Source organism: Camellia sinensis, chromosome 7, assembly GCF_055761805.1.
Source record: "Camellia sinensis isolate YWXY chromosome 7, ASM5576180v1, whole genome shotgun sequence".
NCBI classification, from domain to species: Eukaryota; Viridiplantae; Streptophyta; class Magnoliopsida; order Ericales; family Theaceae; genus Camellia; species Camellia sinensis.
This window is the reverse complement of record NC_138967.1, coordinates 7,205,957-7,223,867: the sequence shown is the minus strand read 5'-3', so window position 1 is coordinate 7,223,867 and position 17,911 is coordinate 7,205,957. Positions and strand designations below refer to the sequence as shown.

Here is a 17,911-nt window from a genome sequence, read left to right as displayed (position 1 = left end):
CATTTTTTTGACCAGTACATGATCCAAACCTTTCTCCTTCAAGACATTTCCAATGTTAATATTAGAAAATTCAGAATTAAGTCTGACAATTACACTACCATGGAGCCATCCAAGATCCTCTTCATTGGCTTTTATGGACAAGATATCTTTCCTAGCCACAGTGGGTGTGACCCCTTTTAATACTTCAGCGAATGATCTTTGGCCTGAATACGGAACTTCAGCCCTGTAACTGATAGGTTCAGGAGGTTTGCTGATGGAATGGGGTTCTCTCCTGCTCTGCTCAAATCTGGTGCATCTGTCCTTGGTAGCTTTTTTAACTTCTAACACCCTTTCAAGTCTTACTTGATAATGCTAAGTCAGCCTAACTCACAAACTTATAGGAAAGAGAAGTCAGAAGAAGACAAGAGAGTTTTGAGAGAACGGCTTGTATTCACTCTTGAGAGAAAGCTTTACAATTCTTGGATGCATTTGAGCAAATGAGCTTCTCTCCTATTTATAGGCTCCCTAGGAGCATTCTAAGAATATGTTATCTAGAAGCTTCCCATTAAAGCCTCCTTTACAAGCTACAAGAATGTTCTAGAATGCCTTCTAGAACTATCCATACAAATATCTAATTCTATGTACAAGTGTATAGGTTCTTGATTTTGCTAGGTCCATCTAGAATTCTCCATAGTCCTCATATGTGCTAGGATTTCTAGGGAGTTCTAGATTCTTCCGTTAACCTCACTCCCTTGCATGCGAGACTTTAGATATTTTTGGAGAATTTTGTAAGGACGTGACATAAAGCTCCTAACAGTGTAACTTTCCATCAAAATTGATCAAGAAAGTGCATAAACTAGCAGTATTCCTTCTAATTTGATAATTTCCAACCACTGAAATAAATATCAAAAAAACAAAAAAGAAAAGAAAAGCATCCACAATGTCCTTTTCAGGATGAACTTCTAAAGAACAAGTAAATTTGACAAATAAAGCTCCTAATAGTGAAGTTTTTTAGTAGAATTGTGCTTTGAGAGGCTCACCGGTTATGCGATAACGCATCAGCAAATTCTTTATGTTGTTGCTAGTTCATTTGGAAAACGATCAGTCTGCATGAAAAAATATTTAACACCGGCAAGTAAAATAAAGCTTAAGATGCCAATCGAAATAGGACCCACTGAACCCAACAAACTTATAGTGTGCTTGTTGTTCTGTTTAGCACTGGCTTTGGATGAGCCAGAAGATATCAAAGATGGGTTCTTCATGAATGATGAATACGAATTGACTTCTTCTCTCGTTAGGGCTAGCTTCAATGACTTTCAGACAGTCTGGAAGTGACGATTACACACAACCCTAGCAGATATGTCTTCTCTCAGAGCTAAAATTCCAGCTTCCCTGCATAGGCCCTCCAACTCCACCCCTGTGAATAGCTCAGTATCCTCTGCTATTTGTTTGAGATCAACATCATTGCTCACTTTCATGTTACGTGTATGTACACTAAGGTGCTGTTTGGTAACACTTACGTTTTCAGTTTTTTGTTTATATTTATAAAAATTTTAAAAACTCAAATAAAAACTTGTTTGGTAAAATTTTTGATTTATAAATCAGTGGTCTCAGTTTATAAATTTGGCCAAAAAATGAAAACACAAAAAATGTGTTTCTATTTTGAGTTTTTAGTTTTTTTTTTTTATCACCCAACATTAGCCACCACCCGCCACCATTTTCCACCACCGTCTTCCGCCACCACCACCCACCCTCCACCACCACTTGCCACCACCACTCACCACCCACCTGCTACCACCAGCCACCACCCGCCACCAGCCACCACCCACCTGCCACCCACTCGCCACCACCACCCACCCATCGCCGCCACCACCACCACCACCACCCACCTGTCATCCACCCGCCACCACCCACCACCTACCACTACCATTCACCGCCCGCCACCACCATCCGCCACTTACTTGCCACCACCACTCACCACCCACCTGCCACCACCATTCACCACCTGCCACCACCAGCCACCCACCACCACCAGCCACCTGCCACCCACCCGCCACCACCACCACCATCACCATCACCCACCACCCACCCGCTACCCACCTGCCACCACCACCCACCACCCACCACCACCACCACTCACTCGCTACCACTTACCACCCACCACCATCACCCACCCACCCACCACCACCACCACCACCCGCCACCCACCTGCCACCACCACCCACCACCCGCCACCCACTCGCTACCACCTACCACCGCCACCGTCACCCACCACCACCACCCACCACCTACCCGCCACCACCCGCCATCCGCCACCCACTTGCTACCACCACCCGCCGCCGCCACCACCACCACCACCCACCACCTGCCGCCACCACCACCACCACCACCACCACCCACTCGCTACCACCCATCACCCGCTACCGTCACCCAGCCACCCACCCACCCACCATCACCAGCCACCCGCCACCACCCATCATCCGTCACCCACCCGCCACCACCACCACCACCATCCGCCACCCACTCGCTGCCACCCGCCACCGTCACCCACCCACCCACTACCACCACCTACCTACCACCCACCACCACCCGCCATCGGCCACTTACTACTCACCACCCGCCACCTACTCGCCACCTGCCACCACCACCCACCACCCACTACCCACCACCACCACCACCTCCCACTCATTACCACCCGCCACCGTCACCCATCCACCCACCCGCCACCACCCACCACCACCAGCTACCCACCACCCACCGTCACCACTTTCCACTACTGTCTTCCGCCGCCACTTGCCACCTTTTGCCATTTCTCACTCTTTTTTATATTTTTAAAATTTTTTAAATATTTTGTCAATTATCAAACGCGTTTGTAGTTTATGTTTTTCTAAAAATAAACAAAAAATAAACAAAAATCAATTTATAAAATTTTTGTGAATATAAACTGAAAACGTAAACGTTACCAAACACACCCTAACTATCTCGTATCAAGCTTCTAAATCTGGTGGTGGCACATAAAGGACCTACAATTTCATAGGAAAGAAATTACCAGGACTTTTGGCAACGAGCTAACTATTTACTTTTTGTTTTGCTCACCTGACTTGGATGTAAAAATAAATATATTAATTATTCCCCCAAAACAAATATATGTTAGACATCTATAAAAGGAAAAAGTCAAACAATCCACAGTAATAATTATACATGAACTCTACAAAAAAAAAAAAAAAAACCTAGTTCAAAGGCTAGCATTGCTTATCTGCTAGCTAGAAAGGACATCCAAAAGGCACAAGAACAAGGAGCAATGGACAAGTGCTTAGACAAAATTGTTACCAGATCAAAGCATCCAGGCCGCATAAGAGCAGCATCAATTGCATGAGGGCGATTTGTAGCTGCTAAAACAAGAATTCCCTAAGAAAGAAATCAGCAGATATCAAGTGAAGTTTTTAAAATCTTATCTTCAATTTCTCTCTCATGATGATGATTGAAATTAATAGATATCAAAATAATTTATGAAGTTTAATGCCTACTTTTGCCTGTTTTAAACCATCCATTTCTGTTAGCAAGGTAGATAGAAGCCTCTCTCCTACGGTAATGTTGCTGCTTGATTTGCCTCCTCTATCATTGAAAGGTAGAAAAGTAACAAAACAGAGCAAAAAAGTAGAACCAAAATGAAACAAAATCATTACTTCAAGGTGGTGGGGAAGACAAGCCTCAATGTAGAGAATAAAGATGTGTGATCTTGGAAGTGCATTCCTCTTTCTATTCATTTATCAACTGTACTGTGACTCAGAAGGACAAGCATACATATATTCAATTATACAATCATATGTACATTCTTATACCTTGTCAAAAAAATAAGAAGAAAATTTTTGTTCTTGCTCCTACATTTTCATGAACTTGACAAGAGAAATAAAAGGGAGGCTACAATTATATGTAATAGATGAGTCACATTAAGTTTTAATTGACAAAATGAAGGACTAAACCAAATGAAAATAGAACACTAACCGTTTGGCAGCAACAACATCTGCCTCATCAAAGAAAATTATGCTTAGTGCCGCAAGGCGAGCCCTCCGGAACGTATTATGCAACAAAGCTTCACCTTCTCCAACATACGTTGAATATAATTTTGCACCACTAATTCATCATTCATAAATTTTCAAGACATGCAACTGTACAAAATTTTAATCAAAGAGCCCCTTTTCAAGGCATGCAATGGACTGTGACTTTTATTCTTCATTTTAACTGACAAAATTTGATCTCATTTTTTTTTTTTTTTTTTTTTTGCTGATCAAAGAAAAAAATAACCTAAAATTTTCATTAAAAATTCAGTACACAAAGTCTTCAAAACTATTAGTTTAACGCTGAAACTTGTCTTAATTATTAATTTTATTTAGTAGGCTCTGAGAGAAAAGATACCACCGCCTAAAAGCAATCTGGCAATATCGACTGGAAACATTCCTGAATGGCTTCTATCTAGGCAAAACATGATTATTTAACAAATCCTACCTAATCCCAAGATATCCAAATTTTTTTCTTCTTCTTAGCCCTATTTTCCTTAACAAGGTTAAATTTTTATAACCTAATATTCCACTCCCCATTTGAGATGACTATTCCACTTGTTACAAATAGTTTTGAAGAAGTTTTCAGCTAGAGCTTTTATGACTTTGATAAATGTTTGGCTCCAATTTTGGGTGAAGTAACATACAACAGTATCCATCCTTTGAACTACCCACAAGGTTTTCACAACGCATCTTAAAATTTATAATTATGTTAAGTTTTTATGCTTTTAACCTTATCTTGCTGAAATTAATGAAAGATGATCAAACCTCAAGGAAAAAAAAGAAGCTTGGGCAGCGTGAGCAGCAGCTTTGGCAAGGGTGGTTTTTGAGCACCCTGGAGGTCCATGAAGAAGAATCCCACAAACAGGTGATACTCCAAGCCTTGAAAATGCAGCAGAATGTTTTAAAGGCCACTCAACAGCTTGCTGGAGCTTTTTCTATACCACATATAGAGACACTGTCAGGGGTCAGTAAGAGTTTCAGTCTCAATTGATTGTGTAATGTTCACAAACCTTTAAATTTTTTAATCCTCCAATATCCTCCCAAGAAACCATGGGAATTTCCACAGTAACACCCCTTGTTATGCTTGGACCAACGGCAGATCTTGCATGCTTCCAGTCATCCATTGTTAAGCTACGCATACCAGCTTCCTCATTTGCATCTGAAGATTTTCTTACTGCAGACATGGCAGCCTCGCGACACAAAGCTTCTAAATCAGCCCCAACACAGCCATTGCAAGATGCAGCTATGGATCGCAAGTCAACGCTGGGATCCAAAGGAAGCTTCTTTGTATAGAACTGCAAAATGTTATAAGAAAAGAGCATTATTGCCTTCGACTCCATAAATTCAACGTTGGGCTGAGTAACAGTAACAGTTATCCAAAGGTGAGCGGTGCTACAGAACAATTTCCAAACAAAAACTCTTAAAAATTCAATTTACCTTAAGTATTTGAAATCGTTCATCTTCATTAGGGATTGTAACTTCAATCTCAGTGTCAAAACGCCCTGACCTTCTTAGTGCAGGGTCAATTACATCCGCTCTTTGTACATGTAAACTAGAAGGCAAGAATAAATCTCATAATATATGTTAAATTTAAGACTAAAATTCTAAGGATCTGATAAATGATGCAAAGCAATAAGATCCAAAAATGACAATGCTCAATTTGAAAATATTGATGGAATTAGCTATGGTTTTTGTCTCTAAATTGGATTGGTAACTCCGACAGAGATTAAAGATACGCTACCTCACAAGAACAGGACACCAAAAGGTTATATACAATATTTACTTCACAGCCTTCAATAAAGAGAAAATAAGTAAAACAAAAAATTGGTTTCTTCCCTTGTTATGTCTATCCCTTTACAATCCATTAGTGTTTTCAGTTGCTTTGAGTTTCCTTCTTATTAAATTTCAGTTACATATATAAAACTATGAAACATGTATGTCTCTCTTTTTACTATGGATGCGTGCAAGCATGCAACCACCAGGGGATAAGGGGTAAGGATAAGTTGAAGAGGCCAAGAGGATATTCAAATATAAATTTTCCATTGAAAGAAACAAAACGCAATGTTTTTTTGTTGCACTGCAAAAGTTTGGACGTGGGTTCTATGTTACCTGGAAAAGTTTGGAGGTGAATTTTTGTAGAGAGAAAGACTGGTGATGGGAGGTTTGGCGGATAGAAAAGGTCGTAATAGTGGCGGGAGGCGTTGACGACAGCAGCATGAATGCAAGGTTAACATGGATTTGCATAATGCATGAGACACATGAACATAAAAAATAAAACTTATAATAAAATATTATTGAAATATCCAAGAAACAGATGGTCTTAAAGACAATAGGAGTGCAAAACTAACCTATTAATAGATGCCACCACAACCACCTGTGGCACAGATCTTGATGTAGGTTTGTTGGAGTCCATAAGCATAAAAAGCTGAGAGGCTACACGAATATCTTGCTCTTTTCTGCATTTCAAGAACAAGTGACATATGTAAGTAAGCAACTACACATAAATGATGCCATATTTCCAAATCGCTGGTTCATTGTTAAATAACAATGATTAGTTTCACATTAACACTTCTATTGTCTTTTTCCCCCCTCAGTAGTTTCACCAAAAAAATTAAGACAACGAAGAAACATTGTCTATTTTATTAAGAGAAAACATTTTGGTATCAAACAAACAGAAGGCATCATAACAGTACATATGCACCCACATGCACATAGACAGAGAAAATAAAATGCAGAGATGTGCTCTATAGCATGTAATGAGCATAACAGCTCCAACTATTAGCAAAAAAGAAAATAAATTTTTTTTCTAACCACTTATCTTTTCTCACATCAGCACCATCAAATATGAAAGACCAAATAACAATCACAAAAGTAAATTACCGAATTTTCTTGGGAAACAAACCAACCCTAATGGTTCATAACATTAGTAATATACATCACAATATGCCACAATTTTTCTTATCAAAATGGTTCATAACATTTTTCACCACAAGTGATAGCCGTTAGAATCATATACTGGACAACTAGCTTAAGAGTTTCTGTAAATTTACACTAACCGGTCCACGGGCCGGACATCTTCCCAATCGACCAGTAATTTGACAAAAAAGAATTTTTTTTATTAGAACACTCGATATCAAATGAATTTTTTACTCAAATTTGATGAAAACAAAAAAGAATAAATGTTACAGATGCTCTTAACACACAAAATTGAGTTTTACTTTTATTATTTTTTTATTAATTAACCCACAATTTTAACTACTCCCTTAAAAATGCTCTACATGATAATTGTTTGGACACCCACCACTACATCCACAACTATTTCTTCCTAAAGATACGTGGAATCAAAAAACTCACATTATTTAGATTCATAAATTCACCACACAATTCACCCATTTCAAGAGTCACAAGAAATGAGTTAATTTCAAAATAGTGGAAATACTAGAGAAAATTCAAAATAGTGAATTTCTAAATCAACATTAAGAAAAAAAATACAAATTTGAGTTAATTTCAAATTTAAAATACTAGAGAAAATAGTGGAAAAATGAACAACTAAAACGATGAAAAACGACATAATCTTGCTATGCATATTATTAGAGTGTGGAACCCATATTTTTATATGGTTGTGTCCATATACTTATTGAAAAATCTAAATTTATAAGCCTAAATGATGAGTTTTTAGCTGTGAGTTTTTCTTGTTTGGCATCAGATTGAACAAAAAAAATCTGCAATTTTAATCTTGATAACTCTTTAGATATATGCAAAAGACCCAAAGCATAGGAAAGATTTGACATAGCTTTTGTTATATAATTTGAACAATCCTTGGAAAGTAGTAGTTAACAGATATTAACACGAAAAGCATTGTCTTGGCTTTTGTTGTTGAAAAATCTAGAAATTTCCTAGATGTTGATTTGTGATTATGTATCAATTTTAACCAGTGTATAACAATCTCAATCAAACAATCAAAACAAATCGACACAACGATTTTACGTGGAAAAACCATAATTGGACACCTCCAATTGTGATAAAAAAACTACGAGCAACAGCCACAAAACAATCCACTAAGAAGATATAAAGGAATTACACAGGTATACTCTCAATTACCTAGCGAATCCACGCCCGAATTGAACCAACCTCTATGTGCCTCTTCCAACCCCGTCTTCACCTCGGAATTGTCTTGACGATGAGCCACTCTGGAATCCACCAAAGCTTCAGGCTCGAATTCTTCAGAATCCACCGAAGAACAACTCTCTCTTTTGTGTAGAATTAGCCAAACAAACGTTTGATGTATGCTTCTTAAACTATGAATTGAATACTCAATAAAAAAACATCAAAGAAAACTAGCAAAATATCCCTAGATATAAACGTTAGAATCCAAAAAGAAGATCTGGAGGACTTGTCCAAGTTTTGGGAGAAACCCAACTACTTATAGAAAACCAAAGTAATCCTCGTTTTGGAAAAAAACCAATTCCTTATAGTAATCCAAAGTAATCCTAGTTTTGGAAGAAAACTAATTCCTTATAGAAATCCAAGAATCTGTGTTTGCGCAGTTCGCTCGAGCGTGGGACTTCCCGCTCGAGTAGAGGCTTCAAAATTGTGTGATTCATATAGGCTTGACGCTCAAGCAGAAGTTTCCACACTCGAGCGTCGAATCACACCATCCAGTACTTTTTCTGGCGAAGCAGAGATGCTGTGAGCTTGCAATCCCCGCTCGAGCGTCACTTTCCCCGCTCGAGCGGGACGACCAAAATTGTCACGCTCTCAAAATAATAACAATAAACCCAACAATATAAACATGTATTTACATATAAAGATCCACATTCTTCAATTCATCAGAGTATTTCATTACAAAAGAATTACATGTTTACAACAAAAGAAAATGCCCTACGGGCTTACAGCTTTCCAAGAAAACACTTGGTTACAAAAGAGAGTACTAACTCAATTACACATTAAGCCCTTGGCCTGAATTTACATGTAATACATCAAAAGGAAATAAGGCAACAAAAGTCTATCCGTCTCTAGCCTCCCAAGCCATGTCCTTGAAGGTGGCATGCTACATGTACCTGAAAATGATGTTCCCATATAGGGTGAGCCACAGCCCAGTAGAAACATACTAAACCGACTATGAACAATGCCTAAAAGATTAGCAACTGATAGATGGTCAATACTCACGCTTCCATTTACATCTTATTACAATTCCATGACAGCCAAGTCTATGTTACAATTCACTTTCCATTTCTTATTCAACTTTGAGTTTAAAAACAAGACTCAGTACTCTGACCAAAACATTTGATGAGATTATAGTTCATCACTAGAACACTCTCAAAATTTAAGGTGGATACACATTTTGGTGTTGTATCAATAACACATAAACTACTTCCATACTTCGCAAATGATGATGATATACATTTTAATGCTATATCAAATTAAACAAGCCTTTTAATAGACAAGCATATGAGCTATATCACTACTACAACAGATAAGCATATGAGCTGTGTTAATAATTCAACAGATAAGCATATGAGCTATATCAAGACTACAACAGATAAGCATATGAGTTGTATCAACATTCCAATAGATAAGCATATGAGCTATATCAACACTTCAATAGATAAGCATATGAGCTATATCAACACTTCAACTAGATAAGCATATGAGCTATATCAATACTTCAATTAGATAAGCATATGAGCTATATCAATACTTCAATGGGAGAGCATATGAGCTGCATCCCCGGGTCCATCCCCCATCTTCCCTTAACCATTAACCGGTTTAGAAGTACATCCCCCATCTTCCCCTAAACCGTGGAGTACATCCCCCATCTCCTCCCATACACAAGTAATGCATATAAACACAGAATCATATACATAATCAATCAATACATAAAGTGAATGTATTCTATCAACCGTTTACACGTAATGCATATAAACACATTAGTCATATACACAATCAATCAATACATAAAGTTAATGTATTCTATCAACCGTCATACTCTATGACACATCCGATTGATTAGTTTTAGTTTGCCTAATCATCATGCATTGTCTACAACAATCAATACTACCCTCCACCGGTAGCTCAAAGCAATTATTTCTAAACAGGAAATAAATGCACAAATGGATAATATATCAACATTTCAATTAGGTGAGCAATAAATGGTTTAACTACACCCTTTAGTCCCATACATTCCCAATTTCAACACTTCCAATTCGATTCCTCATTTCCTTTAATCAATTATATACATTAATTAATTAAAACGATTAGGGCAAATTACCTCAATTAACAAAACAACTCTAAGGTTTCATTTTCATCCACGATCCATCATCCAACTCATTTTCTTTCGTACCAGACTTGCATATAGGTCTATTTGAAACAAAACCCCAACTTTTGTAAAATTACACAAAAGACCCAAACTTTCTCAAATCTACCCAACAACACCCAACATATCAAAATGCTAAAATTTAAAGACAAAGTCCATAAGGAAGAGTAGGATATCCCTACCTCAAAAGATGACACTCAATGGAGAAGATGAAGAAACTCAACGTGCTCCAAAACTCAATATTTTCGGATCAAAAGATAGCCCTTGACGATCAACCCAACTTTTACAAAGACCAAAGGTAAGGAGAACACCCTAGCTAGATCAAACCTTAGAGAGAAGGGATATTCTAGAGAGAGGAGCTCTCAAAATGTTTTTTTGAAAAAGTAGGAGAGAGAAAGAAAAGTGAAAAGTGATTAAAAATCACCCAGCGGATAACTCATATACGCACGACCCGCTCGAGCGGAGAACACAACGCTCGAGCGCCAAGAACAAAAATATGGACACGCTCGAGCGCAATAAGGCCCGCTCGAGCGCCAAGACACAAGAATAAAGCACATTCGCTCGAGCGCGAAAACCAGTCCGCTCGAGCGTAGATTTCCCCCTCTCAAAACTTATATCCAGAAAGTACTACCCGCTCGAGTGCCAACAAACCCGCTCGAGCACTACCGCTCGAGCGTAAACAAACCCGCTCGAGCATAAAAATCACATCTGCAGAAGTTTTGCAGGAATACGAAATACTGGAGGTGTGCAATCCCCGCTCGAGCGCAATAAGACCCGCTCGAGCGGATCGCCAAAAAAAAACTAGACGACAAGGAATTGAAACCAAGGCCTAACCAACCTGTAACAACCCTGTTCAAAACATCCTAAAACTCAATCAAGTGGAATTAAAGGACGGCAACAAGATAGATACCACTACTAACTTCACGGAACCGAGTCCGGAATACGACAGAACAGTAAAGGGACAACCGGGATCGCTATAAAAATTGGAAAATCTGGAAAACTTGATCCTCTTACAACCTTGGTTTTGATCCATGGAAATTGACAAAGGCACGATTCGGGTTGGATTCGCATCTAATAAACTCATACCCTCACTGAAATAAAAGGTGCGAAAACAAATACAATTGAAAGGAGTTTTGTCAAATGGGGTTGCCAAGAATAAAACCTAACAATCTCCCCCTTTGGCAATACCGTGACAAAACACATCTAACAAATAAAATCCTAAACACCCCAACCCATTACAGCCAACAAAAGCCAACATCTTTCTCAAGGTCATGATATGCAAAACAGTTATTAGTGCCACAATCTCCAAAACAACTATTAGTTCCACAAGAGTATATGAAAAAGCAATAGACATATGACACGATTATCTTGAAACATGAAATGGAAAACATGAATAGATGAAAATTAAGACTCATGAAAAACAACTCTCAAACAACAAAAGTAAGATCATAAATCACACAAGCAATGATATGACGATGTAAATACCAGGAACATATAAGAAGGGCAAATAATGCATAGCAACATGCAAAGCATATAGCCAATCTCCCTTACCAAACATATCAAAGTGTTCATGCTAAACAACTCTTGCAATGAAAAACCAAAATCCCTTACCAACCCAAATCAAGATGAACCAAACTCCCCCTGACTAAAATCAACCACAAACACTAAAAACTAGTGAACAAGAATAAAATAAGAAAAATACTATGGTGGAGCAAGCAAAAAATTACAGATTAGTACCTTAAAACACACAAGACTATCCAAGAAGCACAATTACTAGTAAATACAATGTGCACAATCTGTAGAAGATTCCTCATGAAAGAAAGTGATGCATTATGTGAAAGCATAGATCTCATGATAAAAGTGTGTGTGTGACTCTTGGAGTTCGACAAACACTAGATTCAATCCTAGTAGTGATCTGAAAGTTGAACCTCTGGCAAGAGAATCTAAGCACAACTACAGAAAGTCAAACCACTAGGAATCAAGGGGTATTTGGTGAGTAAAGGCGGAGGCTCCCCCTCAATCAATGAATCTTTTCTTTTTTTTTCTTTCTTTTACATATTTTTTCTTTTTCTTTTTCTTTTTCTTTTTCACATTCATTGGCGGCTGACACGCTTAAGAGTATGGAAACCGAACCAGAGAAGCATGGATATAATAAGAATGACCTGGTTGGTGACTCTGAGGTAGCCTTTTCCTCATGGCTGGACTACAAAGAATAGAAGGGAAAGCCATGGAGATGGAAAAAGATGGTAGGTGGTGAAGAGACTCAACATCACCCATGATATGCTAGTATAGGTCAATTCCTCTAGAAACGCAAAAGATCAATGACAGAAGTCCATAGAGAAAAAAAAATCACTAAGGCGGAAGACTCCAAAATTTGCTAATCCAAGAGTGTGTACAGAATGAGACATACTAATCAAAAAACACGCACTCCAAAATGAGTAATGACCACAGAAAACACACACATATTAACATGTAATGGTTATTCTCATCAATTCCAATATGCACCAAGGACCACTCAAAAATTTCAAGCTTGCAAAACCATACTAAGAAAATCTTTTTGGGTTTTTTTTATTATTTTTATTTATTTTTCTTAACCAAAGCAAGACAAAAAACGAACAAGCACACATGTAATAACAAAAAAAAAAAAAACACACAGAAACCCAAAAACTAAAATGACAAAATAAATTAACACAAGTCAAGTTTTCTCACCCAAACTGCTTTAGTACAAACAAAGTTGTGAGCATTGCGTTCTTGGGAGGTGTCTTGACATTGTGATTCCCTTTTCTTTCAATGGGAACCCGTCTCGACGTGATTTCCAACTTCCTATTCCTAGGTCTAGGCAAATACACTTTCCCATGCAACTTATAACAATAAGGGCGAATATGACCATGCATACCACAATGATGACAAATAAAAACAGGATGTACCTTCTTTTCTTTTACCTTACCAACTCTAGGAAGTTTGAGAAGTCCATCCTTATGTTGAATTTTTTGTTCCCCCTTTCCTTGAGTTCTTGTATCATGAGATGTAGATGCACTCTGTTTTTACTCTTTCTTACCACCAAAGCCAATGCCACTCTTGTCAGAACAAATTTGTTGAGAACCAATGATATTGTCCAAAGTCTTTGATCCTTTGTTCCAAAGACCAATGGTAGCCATAGCACACTTGAGCTCTTCCTCTTTTTTGTTCATTAGTTCTTCAAAAGCAACTTGAGACATCTCGAGAGTTTCAATTTTTCTTCATATGTTGCATAGATTTGCTGTAGCTCATTCCTCTCTGTCTCACAAGTCAAGAGTTTTGCACAAAGAGCTTGTCGATCATTAGAAATCTTAAGGGCATTATTCCTAGCCTCGGAAATCTCCTCCTTTAGTTTGATATTCTCATTTTCACATGCTTTGAGTTTCATAGTGAGTTTGTCATTCAAACTCAAGAGATTCCTTATACAACTTTTCATAAGTTTGCTCAAGCTCTTCATTATCACTTCCCGAGGATTCATCATCAGTGGCATTCTCAACTGGGCTCTTCGGATAATCTGTTTGTTCTTCAGTTTTAGAAGCCGCCATGAAAGCAAGGAATTGTTTGTGTCCTCTTTCACCTTGATCTTCGATGTCACTTTCATCTTCATCAGATTCTGATTCATCATCCCAAGTGATAGCGAGGGCTTTCTTCTTCTTCAATCGAATGGGGCATTCTGAAGCAAAGTGGTCATATCCTTGGCATTCATAGCATTGGAGTCTTTCAGAGTTCCCTTGTATCTTTCCTTTCTCCTTCTTGGCTATAGAATTAATTTTGAGTTCATCTTTGCCTTTAGATTTATGAGTATGAGTAGATTCCAAAAGATTATGATTCTTTTTCAAAAAAGATTTTTTAAATTGTTTAACAAAAGCAGCTGTAATCTTGGAATCTATCTCACAATCCTCATCAGAATCCTGTCCAACTCTATGAGCACAACTAAAAGCAATATCTTTTTGTTTCTTTTTGAAATTCCTATGTGACTCATAAGTTTGGAGATTTCCAACCAACTGATCTAGCTTGAGGTTGTCAACATCTTGAGCCTCCTCAATAGTCGTAACTTTTGGTTGGAACCGATCGGGCAAGGATCTCAAAATTTTTCCCACAACTTTGGATTCTGGTATTTTTTAACATAAATTGAAGCTGGAATTTACAATGTCACTCAACTTCGCATAAAATTCATCAAAGGTCTCACTATCTTTCATTGAAAGGTTTTTGAAACTAGACGTGAGCCTTTGAAGTTTTGAGCGTTTAACAGAAGGGGTGCCCTCATGAATAGTTTGTAAGATATCCCAAGTCTCTTTTGCGACTTCACAATTGCAAATTCGACTAAACTCTTCAGGTGTGACAGCGCAAAAGAGAGAATTGATAGCTTTACTATTCCAGCTACTATTTTGGTAATCAATTGTGTCCCACTTTTCAATTGGTTTGGGGAAAGTTACTCCATCAATGGTAATTGTTGGTTCAGTCCACCCATTCATGACAGATTGCCAAACTTTTTCATCTATAGATTTCAAAAATGATCTCATCCGAGCTTTCCAAAAAGAATAATTGGATCCGTCAAGTAGGGGTGGTCGAACCATAGAATTTCCCTCACGAATTGAATCCATTATCACAAATCAAACAAGATCTCGTTCTAAAAGAATATATATTTTTAAAAAAAAAATAGAATGACTTGCTTTGATACCAATTGAAAATTCTAGAAATTCCCTAGATGTTGATTTGTCATTATGTATCAAACAATCAAAACAAATCGACACAACGATTTTACGTGAAAAAACCACAATTGGACACCTCCAATTGTGATAAAAAATCACGGGCAACAGCCACAAAACAATCCACTAAGAAGATATAAAGGAATTACACAGGTATACTCTCAATTACCTAGTGAATCCACGCCCGAATTGAACCAACCTCTGTGTGCCTCTTCCAACCCCATCTTCACCTCAGAATTGTCTTGACGATGAGCCACTCTGGAATCCACCAAAGCTTCAAGCTCGAATTCTTCAGAATCCACCGAAGAACAACTCTCTCTTTTGTGTAGAATTAGACAAACAAACCTTTGATGTATGCTTCTTAAACCATGAGTTGAATACTCAATAAAAAAACATCAAAGAAAACTAGCAAAATATCCCTAGATATAAACCTTAGAATCCAAAAAGAAGATCTGGAGGACTTGTCCAAGTTTTGGGAGAAACCCAACTACTTATAGAAAACCAAAGTAATCCTAGTTTTGGAAGAAAACCAATTCCTTATAGAAATCCAAAGTAATCCTAGTTTTGGAAGAAAACCAATTCCTTATAGAAATCCAAGAATCTGTGTTCGCGCAGTCCGCTAGAGCGTGGGACTTCCCACTCGAGCGGAGGCTTCAAAATTGTGTGATTCATATAGGCTTCACGCTCGAGCGGAAGTTTCCATGCTCGAACGTCGAATCACACCATCCAGTACTTTTTCAGGCGAAGTAGAGATGCTGCAAGCTTGTAATCCCCGCTCGAGCGTCACTTTCCTCGCTCGAGTGGGACGACCAAAATTGGAAAATCTGGAAAACTTGATCCTCTTACAACCTCGGTTTTGATCCATGGAAATTGACAAAGGCACGATTCGGGTTGGATTCGCATCTAATAAACTCATACCCTCATTGAAATAAAAGGTGTGAAAACAAATACAACTGAAAGGAGTTTTGTCAAACGGGGTTGCCAAGAATAAAACCTAGCAGTTGTATAGTAGTTTGAACATTCCTTGGAAGATTCTTTTACAAGTTGGAATGTTTGGAAAACAATTTCATTGATTTGGGAACTACTTTGATCTAAATCATCAAATTAATTCAACACACAAGTTGGAATGTTTGGAAAACACAACTTTGTTGATTTTGCAAACTACTTTGAATCATCATACTAATTCAATCTTGAAGTACAGATTCAACATTCAAATGGCCAAAAAAAAAGTAAAAATCAACGATGTTAACATGCCCGGGGGGTCAGTAGTAGTTAACAGATGTTAACATGAAAAGAATTAGTTTTGAACACATTGACAGAAGTAGAGCCTCCTTCATCAATATTCAAGCTTGCTTTTTACTGTTGTGGGTTATTGTTGTTTTCCTCCTCCATTGCTGTAGATTTGTTATACTCTTCCAATGCCATCTTGGCTCCTTGGCTCCTACAGCTTTTTCATTCCAGGTTTGCTTATCTTCTTCACTCAATTCCTACAAGTACAAAACCAAAATTTTCAGTACTTCTTTTTACATTTTCAAAAAAAGAATTACCCAAACAAACAGTTAAATTTCACATCTTCCATTTCACTGAAATGAGGGCATTAAGGGTAGAGTCATTTATTCCTAGCCTCTCTTCCAACAAGTTCTTCCTTGCCTCTTTCCTGTATTATCAACAAAAATAACATAGTATAAGAAAATATAAAGGAAATTTCATTACATTTTGTTGTACTGTTAATGTTTGCTAATTCTTTGATTCACCTCCATATGGCTAATCCGTGACTACTAGCAATTCCAGCATCATTGTGAATAAAAATAAAATGACCAAAATTTTAGGTATTTACTTTTAATCTTGTTAGGTATATATATAGGTGCTTATAACATATTTTAAAATGACTAACTTGAATAGAAGGAATGAGGATGCGGGCTTCTTCGGTTTGTTGGGATTAGTAATCTTCTTCTTCTTTTGGTGATTCTCTTTTGTTTTCTGTAACAAGAGCATACATAATTTAGTGGTCACAAAAGCCAAGCTTCACAAGAAGGTATCGACAATTCATTGTTATAAGGCCGAACCTTGATTATGTTATCGGTTTTCTCTTTCTTCTTGAGCAATTCCAAGGCTTCTTACATGTGAATTTTCATCATCTCATCCTCTTCTTTTTTAGGATTGGTAGACTCTTTCTCCTTCCTCTGCTTGTAAGCCTCCATTTCTTCAAAATACTTTTCCATGTTTTGCTTTGCAATCTGCAAGTTCCCAAAATATGAAATTGTTGTTACAGAGACACAGACACACACACACACACACACACACAGAGAAAGACAAAGTTAATTGAACCTTTTCATAAGGCTTCTTCTGTTTCTCTGTCATGTTATTCCATTCTTCAATTACATCCCAGCCACTTTTGCTCTCTACAAGCAGAGCTACTCTTCGCTCATTTCTAAACATGAAAAATGCTGAAATTGGTTGCTTCGGTTTCAACGGGTCCTTTTCTTTCCTGTAGAAATTCAATGAGACAAAGATTAGAGAGAGAGAGAGAATAACAAGAAGAAGAAGAAGTGGGAGAGAGAAATATAGAGAAAATTACTGAATTTACTTATTCAATTGAAGAAACTGCTCTTCCTCCAACAGCTTCATGGCTTCAGTTATGAACGCCAAAAACGCAGACATTGGTTGATGAGGACTCAAACTGTGAAGATCAAAATGATGAAGATCAAAAATCTTAACTCCACTTTTTCCTTCTGATCTTCCTTTTTGCTGTCGGTGCAGAGGAGCCGGCGGAGGATGCCGGAGTACCAAATGGCGACAAAAACCTTGTTCTGTGACTTGGTCATTTT

The 17,911-nt window shown here is 37.8% G+C and overlaps 2 pseudogenes; both read right to left on the bottom strand.

Moving 5' to 3' along the window:
* The window catches only part of LOC114292598 (glyoxysomal fatty acid beta-oxidation multifunctional protein MFP-a-like), a 43,003-nt pseudogene that overhangs the window by 16,657 nt on the left and 8,435 nt on the right, over window positions 1–17,911 (bottom strand).
* Window positions 1,020–16,508, bottom strand: LOC114292585 (cell division control protein 48 homolog B-like; annotated as a pseudogene).